Genomic DNA, 12,194 nt, shown 5'->3' with positions numbered 1-12,194 from the left:
CAATAACCAATAGCGGGACCTGGATGCCCATATTGGCTCCTACATATTCTACGAAGATCTTTATCGGTCAGACCACATAACAACATACTATAACGCCCTCGATGCAGCTATATCTCCCACGTGTCGAAGCACGACTTAGAGGCATAGCCGCATTGAAAGCAATGTCGCAAGTGAGGTAATCTTCACATAACCCATGTAATACATAAGGGGAAGAGATACATAGTTGGCTTACAACCGCCACTTCACACAAATACAAGAATAAAGCATTACATCATCCAGATACAATCAAGGCCCGACTACGGAGCCAAAATAAAAGAAGACTACCCCAAATGCTACACAGATCCCCGATCGACCCCAACTGGGCTCCACTACTGATCAACTAGAACGAAACAACACAAAGGACAAGATCTTCATTGAGCTCCTCCTTGAGCTGGGTTGCGTCATCTGCACGGACTCATCGGCACCTGCAAGCTGGTTTTGCAAGTATCTGTGAGCCACGGGGACTCAGCAATCTCGCACCCTCGCGATCAAGACTATTTAAGCTTATGGGTTAGGTAAAGGTATGAGGTGGAGCTGCAGCAAGCGACTAGCATATATGGTGGCTAACCTATTCGCAAAAGAGAGCGAGAAGAGAAGGCAAAGCACGATTGAGAAACTATGATCAAGAAGTGATCCTAGAACAACCTACGTCAAGCATTACTCCAACACCGTGTTCGCTTCCCGGACTCCGCCGGAAAGAGACCATCACGGTTACACACGCGGTTGATGTATTTTAATTAAGGTCAACTTCAGGTTTTTTACAACCGGACATTAACAAATTCCCATCTGCCCATAACCGCGGGCACGGCTTTCGAAAGTTCAAAACCCTGCAGGGGTGTCCCAACTTAGCCCATCACAAGCTCTCACGGTCAACGAAGGATATTCCTTCTAGCGGGAAGACCCGATCAGACTCGGAATCCCGGTTACAAGACATTTCGACAAGGTAAAACTAAACCAGCAACACCGCTCGAATGTGCCAACAAATCCCGATAGGAGCTACACATATCTCGTTCTCAGGGCACACTCAGATGAGACATCCTACGAGTAAAACCCAACCTCAAGTTGCCCCGAGGTGGCCCCGCGGTCTGCTCGGTCGGACCAACACTCAGAGGAGCACTGGCCCGGGGGGGGGGGGGGGTTAAAATAAAGATGACCCTTGAGTCTGCAGAACCCAAGGGAAGGTGGTAGGTTGTTAGTGCAAATGGTAAAACCAAGGTTGGGCATTGCTGGAGGAGTTTTATTCAAGGAAATTTGTCAAGGGGTTCCCATTATTACCCAACCGCGTAAGGAACGCAAAATCCGGGAACATAACACCGATATGACGGAAACTAGGGCGGCAAGAGTGGAACAAAACACTAGGCAAAAGGCCGAGCCTTCCACCCTTTACCAAGTATATAGATGCATTAATTAAATAAGAGATATTGTGATATCCCAACACGTAAACATGCTCCAACAAGGAACGATCTCCATGTTCCAACAAGGAACAAACTTCAATCTTCACCTGCAACTAACAACGCTATAAGAAGGGCTGAGTAAAGCGGTAACATAGCCAAACAACGGTTTGCTAGGACAAGGTGGGTTAGAGGTTTGGTTCAACAATATGGGAGGCATGATAAGCGAGTGGTAGGCATCGTAGCATAGGCATAACAAAAGAGCGAGCAACTAGCAAGCAAAGATAGAAGTGATTTCGAGGGTATGGTCATCTTGCCTGAAATCCCGCAAGGAAGAAGAACGAGTCCATGAAGAAGACAAACGGACGTAGTCGAATGGGTCCTCACAAACGCAACGTTATCAGAACCAACCCGAAGAAGCAACACCGGAAAGAAGCAAACAATCATGGTAAACAACCATCACATAGCATGGCATGATGCGCAAAACAATTATGATGCATGTCCGATTTAAATATGCATGGCATGGAAAAGGGCACAAACAAAACTACAAGTTAAGTGGAGCTCAATATGCAACGAGTTGCATATTGACGGAACACCACATCATTTATTTAGTTCACTCTCGGTTAGGTACTCCACAATATTAAATGTTGGTTAACATGGCAAGAGGTGAAGCATAACAAAACTATATCATCTAAACAATTTAAATGGGGCCGGATATAACAAATAACAAATCCGGTAAGTCCCCATATGCATTAGCAATTTTTAAAGCAACAACAATTTTAACCATCTTAAAGTTGTTAACATGATGCGGATGACATGCTCAAGTTTATGCAATTTTTATTAAAAGTTGACAAGAGCATTAGGAAGAATTTGTCACCGTAGTAGAAAGAAAGGGGTGCCACGGCGACGATAATGAAACGGTGCCACTGCAACGTTCCGGTTCCGACAACTCATTGAGAACGTCGGTGCAAAAGAAAGTGTGGCGGGAGTGTGCAAAAGATGGTGGGGTGATCCCGGTTACCGGGTTCCCACGAGTCAACGACGGCATGGCAACGAGGAGGAACCACTAACGTTCACGGGCGAAAACAACAACTAAACATGCATCTCATACAACACATGCTTTCGTCCACGGGTCATCGTCTCGGTGGTTATACCTTCCAGGTGCATTCTCGGAGCGGTTCGGGTTCATAGAGGAAGTAGAGGAAGTAGTCGTCCTCGCACGCTCTAGGGTTGGTGGTAGAGGTTCTCGCGATCTCGGCGACGGTAGTGGTACATGTTTATCGTTGCACGAGTTTCCGTAGACGTTCATGTCATCGGTGTCGTGGTACTTGGGGTCTTCGGACTTTCCGGTCCCATTCTTGCTACGGTAGTCGTTCACATTCGTTCGGAGAGGTACTTGATGGCTCCAACGTCTTTGGGGTGACGGTAGTGGTACACGCGACGTCGGGGTACTTGTTGGTCCGGTCTTGGCGGCGTAGACGTACACGTTGTCGGGGTACTTGTCGCATCATCGGGTGTAGTTGTACATGAGGGTCTTGACGAATCCGAAGGGGTACTTGGCGGGTCCGGTCTTGGCGATTCAGGTTTCGTAGTGTCCTGGTACTTGACGCTTGGGATTGATTCCACGGTTGCATGCATCCATGGCAACACAGCACAGATGCAAAGAGGCAATGACTTGGCACGGTTCCGGTGGTCGAACAAGGCAGGGCAGCTCGGCCATGCGCGCTGCGGGCGACAGAGGACAGGCAGAGGAGCAGCAGTGTGATGAAAGACATCGACGCAGGCGAGGAGCAGCCCCAGCGGTGGAGCTCCATGGGAGGCGTAGCCTGCGCGGCTGCTGTAGCTCCTCCAGCAGAGAAGAAGCCGGCAGGCTGCGGTGCCCGGCGGCCCTGGCGACGTGGTGGGGCGGGCGAGCTGGACCCTCGCGCCCATGGTGGCAAGGAGGAAGACCATGGAGGAGGCGCACGGGTCGCGGGCTCCTGGCGGGCGGAGTTAACGCAGGGGAGGCACTGGCGATGGTGGGGATCGGGCGCACGACTCCCGCGGGATTGAGCGAGAGGCTCTCGCTCTGGCGCACGAGCAGGGGAAGGAGACGAGGGAGTGAGGGAGATCGAGAAGGGGAAGGCAGCGAGCGAAAGAGGGATCGGGCTCGAGGGAGAGAGAGATTTCGGGCGCTGGGAGAACAAGAGGGAGATGGGATCAGGCGCGCTCTCCCTGGCGGCACTGGGTGGAAGGGGTACGAGGGAAGAGGGGAGGGGATTGGGCCAGGGGGTAGCAATGCGGGAGCGCTAGGGTTAGGTGGAAAGGGGTCGACTGGGCCTTGGCCAAAAGGCTGCGGGGTTAGGATGGGCCTTCCGCTGGACCTGAGCTGGGCTTCACTCTTCCTCTCTCTTCTTCTTCTGAGAGAAAAGAAATAGATAGAAAAAAAAGAAAAGGAGGGTTAAGGAAAGGATTTTTGAGCATGGGGATAATTTTCCCGAACTCACAAAAATATGCTCGTTCTGAGAAAAATAGAAAAAGCCCGATCGAACAAAAGATTTCAAACTCATTTGAATTTAATTCAAATGGGTTTGAACTGGGACGAGGTTTCTAGAGTGACCAAAAATGTTGAAATTTTACGTGAAGCTCCGGAAAATGACGAAAGGATATAAGGCAAGGTTAGAGAGTCAACACTTGAAGAAGAAAAGGCCAAAGGAATTAATATGCAAGTGTGTTAAGGTAAATTTCCAAAGAATGGATTATTTATCATAGCTCCCTAATATTGGGAGGGTATGTTATAAAGAGAATCACCACATGAATTCCATCGATTTAAATGGACCGAAGATCCATGCAATTTATTTAGTTGAGTTGCAAAAGATTTATGAGATGATGGCATGATGACATGATGCAATCAAAGCTGGAGCCTTTGATAAGTTACAGGCAACTCCGAGATGCTTCGCAATCCTAAAGCGTATATTCCAACTCTGAAATTGCCGCATTACAGGCTTCACCAGCTTGCATATTTTGTTAGTACCTTTAGGATTGACAAAACCTTCTGGTTGCATTATATACAACTCTTCTTTAATAAATCCATTAAGGAATGCAGTTTTGTTTATCCATTTGCCAGATTTCATAAAATGCGGCAATTGCTAACATGATTCAGACAGACTTAAGCATAGATACAAGTGAGAAACTCTCATCATAGTCAACACCTTGAACTTGTCAAAAACCTTTTTGCGACAATTCTAGCTTTTTAGATAGTAACACTACTATCAGCGTCCGTCTTCCTCTTGAAGATCCATTTAATCTCAATGGCTCGCCGATCATTGGGCAAGTCAATCAAAGTCCATACTTTGTTCTCATACATGGATCTCATCTCAGATTTCATGGCCTCAAGCCATTTCGCGGAATCTGGGCTCATCATCGCTTCCTCATAGTTCGTAGGCTCGTCATGGTAAAGTAACATGACCTCCAGAACAGGATTATCGTACCACTTTGGTGCGGATCTCACTCTGCTTTACCTACGAGGTTCAGTAGTAACTTGATCTGAAGTTACATGATCATCATCAGTAGCTTCCTCACTAATCGATGTAGTAGTCACAGGAATAGATTTCTATGATGGACTACTTTCCAATAAGGGAGCAGGTACAGTTACCTCATCAAGTTCTACTTTCCTCCCACTCACTTCTTTCGAGAAAAAGTCCTTCTCTAGAAAGGATCCATTCAAAGCAATGAATATATTGCCTTCGGATCTGTGATAGAAGGTGTACCCAACATTTTCTTTTGGGTATCCTATGAAGACGCACTTCTTCGATTTGGGTTAGAGCTTATCAGGTTGAAACTTTTTCACATAAGCATTGCAACCTCAAACTTTAAGAAACGACAGCTTAGGTTTCTTGCCAAACCATAGTTCATACAATGTTGTCTCAACGGATTTAGATGGTGCCCTATTTAACGTGAATGCAGCTGTCTCTAATGCATAACCCCAAAACGATAGTGGTAGATCGGTAAGAGACATCATAGATCGCACCATATCTAATAAAGTACGGTTATGACGTTCGGACACACCATTACACTGTGGTGTTCCAGGTGGCGTGAGTAGTGAAACTATTTCACATTGTTTTAACTGAAGGCCAAACTCTTAACTCAAATATTTTACCTCTGTGATCATATCGTAGAAACTTTTATTTTCTTGTTACGATGATTCTCCACTTCACTATGAAATTCTTTGAACTTTTCAAATGTTTCAGACTTGTGTTTCATTAAGTAGATATACCCATATCCGCTCAAATCATCTGTGAAGGTCAGAAAATAACGATACTTGCCATGAGCCTTAACACTCATCGGACCGCATACATCAGTATGTATTATTTCCAATAAGTCAGTTGCTCGCTCCATTGTTCCGGAGAACGGAGTCTTAGTCATCTTGCCCATGAGGCATGGTTCGCAAGCATCAACTGATTCATAATCAAGTGATTCCAAAAGCCCACCAGCATGGATTTTCTTCATGCGCTTTACACCAATATGACCTAAATGGCAGTGCCACAAATAAATTGCATCATCATTATTAACTTTGCATCTTTTGGTTTCAATATTATGAATATGTGTATCACTACGATCGAGATCGAAAGAACCATTTTCATTGGGTGTGTAACCATATAAGGTTTTATTCATGTAAACAGAACAACAATTTATTCTCTTACTTAAATGAATAACCATATTGCAATAAACATGATCAAATCATATTCATGCTCAACGCAAACACCAAATAACACTTATTTAGGTTCAACACTAATCCCAAAAGTATAGGGAGTGTGCGATGATGATCATATCAATCTTGGAACCACTTCCAACACACATCGTCACTTCACCCTTAACTAGTCTATGTTCATTCTGCAACTCCCGTTTCGAGTTACTACTCTTAGCAACTGAACCAGTATCAAATACCGAGGGGTTGCTACGAACACTAGTAAAATACACATCAATAATCTGTATATCAAATATACCTTTGTTCACTTTGCCATCCTTCTTATCCGCCAAATACTTGGGGCAGTTCCGCTTCCAGTGACCAGTCCCTTTGCAGTAGAAGCACTTAGTCTTAGGCTTAGGACCAGACTTGGGCTTCTTCACTTGAGCAGCAACTTGCTTGCCGTTCTTCTTGAAGTTCCCCTTCTTCCCTTTGCCCTTTTCTTGAAACTAGTGGTCTTGTCTACCATCAACATTTGATATTTTTCTTTATTTCTACCTTCGTTGATTTCAGCATTACGAAGAGCTTGGGAATCGTTTCCGTTATCCCTTGCATATCATAGTTCATCACAAAGTTCTACTAACTTGGTGATGGTGACTAGAGAATTCTATAAATCACTATCTTATCTGGAAGATTAACTCCCACTTGATTCAAGCGATTGTAATACCCAGACAATCTGAGTACATGCTCACTGCCTGAGCTATTCTCCTCCATCTTTTTAGCTATAGAACTTTGTTGGAGACTTCATATCTCTCAACTCGGGTATTTGCTTGAAATATTAACTTCAACTCCTGGAACATGTCATATGGTCCATGACATTCAAAACATCTTTGAAGTCCCCATTCTAAGCCGTTAAGCATGGTGCACTAAACTATCAAGTAGTCATCATATTGAGCTAGCCAAACGTTCATAACGTCTGCCTCTACTCCTGCAATAGGTCTGTCACCTAGCGGTGCATCAAAGACATAATTCTTCTATGCAGCAATGAGGATAATCCTCAGATTACGGATCCAATCCGCATCATTGCTACTAACATTTTTCAACATAATTTTTCTCTAGTAACACAATAAACTGGGAGCAACATCGCGAGCTATTGATCTACAACATAGATATGCTAATACTACCAGGACTAAGTTCATGATAAATTAAAGTTCAATTAATCATATTACTTAAGAACTCCCACTTAGACAGACATCCCTCTAATCTTCTAAGTGATCACGTGATCCATATCAACTAAACCATGTCCGATCATCACGTGAGATGGCATAGTTTCAATGGTGAACATCACTTTGTTGATCATATCTACTATATGATTCACGCTCGACCTTTCGGTCTCCGTGTTCTGAGGCCATATCTGTTATATGCTAGGCTCGTCAAGTTTAACCTGAGTATTCCGCGTGTGCAACTGTTTTGCACCCGTCGTATTTGAACGTAGAGCCTATCATACCTGATCATCACGTGGTGTCTCAGCACGAAGAACTTTCGCAACGGTGCATATTCAGGGAGAACACTTATACCTTGATAATTTAGAGAGAGATTATCTTATAAAGCTAGTGCCGAACTAAGCAAAATAAGATGTATAAAAGATAAACGTGCCTTTTATCTCCATCTCCAAAGCATCATCATGATCTCCATCATCACCGGCATGACACCATCATCTCCATCATCTTGATCTATATCAATGTGTCGTCACATGGTTGTCTCACCAACAATTGCACTTGCAACTATTGCTATCGCATAGCGATAAAGTAAAGCAATTATTTAACGCTTGCATCATAATAGAGAGATAACCATAAGGCTTTTGCCGGTTGCCGATAACTTCAACAAAACATGATCATCTCATACAACAACTTATATCTCATCACGTCTTGACCATATCACATCACAACATGCCCTGCAAAAACAAGTTAGACGTCCTCTACTTTGTTGTTGCAAGTTTTACGTGGCTGCTACGGGCTGAGCAAGAACCGTTCTTACCTACGCATCAAAACCACAACGATAGTTTGTCAAGTTGGTGCTGTTTTAACCTTCGCAAGGACCAGCCACCTGTGTGCAAAGCACGTCGGTAGAACCAGTCTCGCGTAAGCGTACACGTAATGTCGGTCCGGGCCGCTTCATCCAACAATACCGCCGAACCAAAGTATGACATGCTGGTAAGCAGTATGACTTATATCGCCCACAACTCACTTGTGTTCTACTCGTGCACAACATCAACGCATAAAACCTAGGCTCGGATGCCACTGTTGAGAACGTAGTAATTTCGAAAATTTCCTACGCACACGCAAGATCATGGTGATGCATAGCAATGAGAGAGAGGAGAGTGTTGTCTACGTACCCTCGTAGACCGGCAACGGAATCATTGACACAACATAGAGGAAGTAGTAGTATGTCTTCCCGATCCGACCGATCCAAGTACCGAACGTACGGCACCTCCGAGTTCTGCACACGTTCAACTCGGTGACGTCCCTCGAGCTCCGATCCAGCAAAGTGTTGAGGGAGAGTTTCGTCAGCACGGCGGCGTGATGACGGTGATGATGTTCTACCGACGCAGGGCTTCGCCTAAGCACCGCTACGATATGACCGAGGTGGAATATGGTGGAAGGGGGCACCGCACACGGCTAAGGAATGATCACGAGGATCAACTTGTGTGTCTATGGGGTGCCCCCACCCCCGTATATAAAGGAGTGGAGGAGGGGGAGAGGGTCGGCCCCTATGGCGCGCCCTGGAGGAGTCCTACTCCCACCGGGAGTAGGATTCCTCCCTTCCCTAGTTGGAGTAGGAGAGGAAAGGAAGGAGGAGTAGGAGAGAAGGAAAGGGGGGGACGCACCCCCCAAACCTTCTCCAATTCGGCCTCCTGCCCAAAGGGGGCGCACCAGCCCCTTGTGGGCTTGTGTGCTTCCTTCTTATGGCCCATAAGGCCCATAACTTCTCCCGGGGGTTCCGGTAACCTCCCGGTACTCCGGAAAAATGCCTGAACCACTCGGAACCCTTCCGATGTCCAAACATAGTCATCCAATATATCAATCTTTACGTTTCGACCATTTCGAGACTCCTTGTCATGTCCCTGGTCTCATCCGGGACTCCGAACAACCTTCGGTACATCAAAACACAAAAACTCTTATTACGATCGTCCCCGAACTTTAAGCGTGCGGACCCTACAGGTTCGAGAACTATGTAGACATGACCGAGACACGTCTCCGGTCAATAACCAATAGCGGAACCTGGATGCTCATATTGGCTCCCACATATTCTACGAAGATCTTTATCAGTCAAACCGCATAACAACATACACTGTTCCCTTTGTCATCGGTATGTTACTTGCCCGAGATTCGATCGTCGGTATCTCAATACCTAGTTCAATCTCGTTACCGACAAGTCTCTTTACTCGTTCCGTAACACATCATCTCGCAACTACTCATTAGTTGCAATGCTTGCAAGGCTTATAGTGATGTGCATTACCGAGTGGGCCAAGAGATACCTCTCCAACAATCAGAGTGACAAATCCTAATCTCTAAATACGCCAACCCAACAAGTACCTTTGGAGACACCTGTAGAGCACCTTTATAATCACCCAGTTACGTTGTGACGTTTGGTAGCACACAAAGTGTTCCTCCGGTAAACGGGAGTTGCATAATCTCATAGTCATAGGAACATGTATAAGTCATGAGGAAAGCAATAGCAACAAACTAAACGATCAAGTGCTATGCTAACGGAATGGGTCAAGTCAATCACATCATTCTCCTAATGATGTGATCCTGTTAATCAAATGACAACTCATGTCTATGGTTAGGAAACATAACCATCTTTGATCAACGAGCTAGTCAAGTAGAGGCATACTAGTGACACTCTGTTTGTCTATGTATTCACACATGTATTATGTTTCCGGTTAATACAATTCTAGCATGAATAATAAACATTTATCATGATATAAGGAAATAAATAATAACTTTATTATTGCCTCTAGGGCATATTTCCTTCAATAGCTGCTTCGGAAGCAGCAAATGAAGGAGTCTGGATGAAGGAGTTCATATCTGATCTAGGTGTCATACCTAGTGCATCGGGTCCAATGAAAATCTTTTGTGACAATACTGGTGCAATTGCCTTGGCGAAGGAATCCAGATTTCACAAGAGGACCAAGCACATCAAGAGACGCTTCAATTCCATCCGGGATTTAGTCTAGGTGGGAGACATAGAAATTTGCAACATACATACCTATCTGAATGTTGCAGACCCGTTGACTAAGCCTCTTCCACGAGAAAAACATGATCAGCACCAAGGCTCCATGGGTGTTAGAATCATTACTGTGTAATCTAGATTATTGACTCTAGTGCAAGTGGGAGACTGAAGGAAATATGCCCTAGAGGCAATAATAAAGTTATTATTTATTTCCTTATATCATGACAAATATTTATTATTCATGCTAGAATTGTATTAACCGGAAACATAATACATTTGTGAATACATAGACAAACAGAGTGTCACTAGTATGCCTCTACTTGACTAGCTCGTTGATCAAAGATGGTTATGTTTCCTAGCCATTGACATGGGTTGTCATTTGATTAACGGGATCACATCATTAGGAGAATGGTGTGATTGACCTGACCCATTCCGTTAGCTTAGCACACGGTCATTTAGTATGTTGCTATTGCTTTCTTCATGACTTATACTTGTTCCTATGACTATAAGATTATGCAACTCCTGTTTACCGGAGGAACACTTTGTGTGCTACCAAACGTCACAACGTAACTGGGTGATTATAAAGGTGCTCTACAGGTGTCTCCGAAGGTACTTGTTGGGTTAGCGTATTTTGAGATTAGGATTTGTCACTCCGATTGTCGGAGAGGTATCTCTAGGCCCTCTCGGTAATGCACATCACTTAAGCCTTGCAAGCATTGCAATAATGAGTTAGTTGCTGGATGATGTATTACAAAACGAGTAAAGAGACTTGCCGGTAACGAGATTAAACTAGGTATTGAGATACCGATGATCGAATCGCGAGCAAGTAACATACCGATGACAAAGGGAACAACGTATGTTGTTATGCGGTCTGACCGATAAAGGTCTTCGTAGAATATGTTGGAGCCAATATGAGCATCCAGGTTCCGCTATTGGTTATTGACCCGAGACATGTCTCGGTCATGTCTACATAGTTCTCGAACCCGTAGGGTCCGCACGCTTAACGTTTCGATGATAGTTATATTATGAGTTTATATGTTTTGATGTACCGAAGGTTGTTCGGAGTCCCGGATGTGATCATGGACATGATGAGGAGTCTCAAAATGGTCGAGACATGAAGATTGATATATTGGAAGCCTATGTTTGGATATCGGAAGTGTTCCGGGTGAAATCAGGATTTTACCGGAGTACCGAGGGGTTACCGAAACCCCCCGGGGGCTTAATGGGCCATAGTGGGCCTTGTGGAGAAGAGGAGAGGCGGCCAGGGCAGGGCCGCGCGCCCCTCCCCCCCTAGTCCGAATAGGACAAGGAGAGTGGGGTGGCGCCCTCCCTTTCCTTCCTCTCTCCCTCCTCTTTCCCCCTCCACTCCTAGTCCAACAAGGAAAAGGGAGGGAGTCCTATTCCCGGTAGGAGTAGGACTCCTCCTGGCGCGCCCCCTCTAGGCCGGCCGCACCTCCCCCTTGCTCCTTTATATATGGGGGCAGGGGGGCACCCTAGAGACACAATAATTGATCGTTTGATCTTTTAGCCGTGTGCGGTGCCCCCCTCCACCATAGTCCACCTCGATAATACTGTAGCGGTGCTTAGGCGAAGCCCTGCGTCGGTAGAACATCATCATTGTCACCACGCCGTCGTGCTGACGAAACTCTCCCTCAACACTCGGCTGGATCAGAGTTCGAGGGACGTCATCGGGCTGAACGTGTGCTGAACTCGGAGGTGCCGTATGTTCGGTACTTGATCAGTCGGATCGTGAAGACGTACGACTACATCAACCGCGTTGTGCTAACGCTTCCGCTTTCAGTCTATGAGGGTACGTGGACAACACTCTCCCCTGTCGTTGTTATGCATCACCATGATCTTGC

This window comes from Triticum aestivum, chromosome 4A, assembly GCF_018294505.1.
Source record: "Triticum aestivum cultivar Chinese Spring chromosome 4A, IWGSC CS RefSeq v2.1, whole genome shotgun sequence".
NCBI lineage: Eukaryota > Viridiplantae > Streptophyta > Magnoliopsida > Poales > Poaceae > Triticum > Triticum aestivum.
The sequence above is the reverse complement of the archived record's forward strand: the minus strand, read 5'-3'. Positions refer to the sequence as shown.